The sequence below is a fragment of the Bombina bombina genome, chromosome 6 (assembly GCF_027579735.1).
Source record: "Bombina bombina isolate aBomBom1 chromosome 6, aBomBom1.pri, whole genome shotgun sequence".
NCBI lineage: Eukaryota > Metazoa > Chordata > Amphibia > Anura > Bombinatoridae > Bombina > Bombina bombina.
Window position 1 is genome coordinate 567,102,826 of NC_069504.1, and position 1,860 is coordinate 567,104,685.

Sequence of the window (1,860 nt, forward strand, 5' to 3'; positions counted from 1 at the left end):
AACCAATTCTGTACCCTTCTGAAATAATGTTCTGAATCCAAAGATTGTGAACAGAATTGATCCAAATTTCTTTGAAAAAACGTAACCTGCCCCCTACCAGCTGAGCTGGAATGAGGGCCGCACCTTCATGTGGACTTAGAAGCAGGCTTTGCCTATCTGGCTGGCTTGGATTTATTCCAGATTGGAGATGGTTTCCAAACTGAAACTGCTCCTGAGGATGAAGGATCAGGTTTTTGTTCTTTGTTGCAACGAATGGAACGAAAACGATTATTAGCTCTGTTTTTACCCTTAGATTTTTTTATCCTGTGGTAAAAAAGTTCCTTTCCCACCAGTAACAGTTGAAATAATAGAATCCAACTGAGAACCAAATAATTTGTTACCCTGGAAAGAAATGGAAAGTAGAGTTGATTTAGAAGCCATATCAGCATTCCAAGTCTTAAGCCATAAAGCTCTTCTAGCTAAAATAGCTAGAGACATAAACCTGACATCAACTCTGATAATATCAAAGATGGCATCACAGATAAAATTATTAGCATGCTGAAGAAGAATAATAATATCATGAGAATCATGATGTGTTACTTGTTGCGCTAAGGTTTCCAACCAAAAAGTTGAAGCTGCAGCAACATCAGCCAAATATATAGCAGGTCTAAGAAGATTACCTGAACACAGATAAGCTTTTCTTAGAAAGGATTCAATTTTCCTATCTAAAGGATCCTTAAACGAAGTACCATCTGACGTAGGAATAGTAGTACGTTTAGCAAGGGTAGAAATAGCCCCATCAACTTTAGGGATTTTGTCCCAAAATTCTAATCTGTCAGACGGCACAGGATATAATTGCTTAAAACGTTTAGAAGGAGTAAATGAATTACCCAATTTATCCCATTCTTTGGAAATTACTGCAGAAATAGCATTAGGAACAGGAAAAACTTCTGGAATAACCACAGGAGATTTAAATACCTTATCCAAACGTTTAGAATTAGTATCAAGAGGACCAGAATCCTCTATTTCTAAAGCAATTAGAACTTCTTTAAGTAAAGAACGAATAAATTCCATTTTAAATAAATATGAAGATTTATCAGCATCAACCTCTGAGACAGAATCCTCTGAACCAGAAGAGTCATCAGAATCAGAATGATGATGTTCATTTAAAAATTCATCTGTAGGGAGAGAAGTTTTAAAAGATTTTTTACGTTTACTAGAAGGAGAAATAACAGACATAGCCTTCTTTATGGATTCAGAAACAAAATCTCTTATGTTATCAGGAACATTCTGCACCTTAGATGTTGAAGGAACTGCAACAGGCAATGGTACTTTACTAAAGGAAATATTATCTGCATTAACAAGTTTGTCATGACAATCAATACAAACAACAGCTGGAGGAATAGCTACCAAAAGTTTACAGCAGATACACTTAGCTTTGGTAGATCCAGCACTAGACAGCGATTTTCCTGTAGTATCTTCTGACTCAGATGCAACGTGAGACATCTTGCAATATGTAAGAGAAAAAACAACAACATATAAAGCAAAATTGATCAAATTCCTTAAATGACAGTTTCAGGAATGGGAAAAAATGCCAAAGAACAAGCTTCTAGCAACCAGAAGCAATGAAAAATGAGACTTAAATAATGTGGAGACAAAAGCGACGCCCATATTTTTTAGCGCCAAATAAGACGCCCACATTATTTGGCGCCTAAATGCTTTTTGGCGCCAAAAATGACGCCACATCCGGAACGCCGACATTTTTGGCGCAAAATAACGTCAAAAAATGACGCAACTTCCGGCGACACGTATGACGCCGGAAACGGAAAAGAATTTTTGCGCCAAAAAGTCCGCGCCAAGAATGACGCAATAAAATGAAGC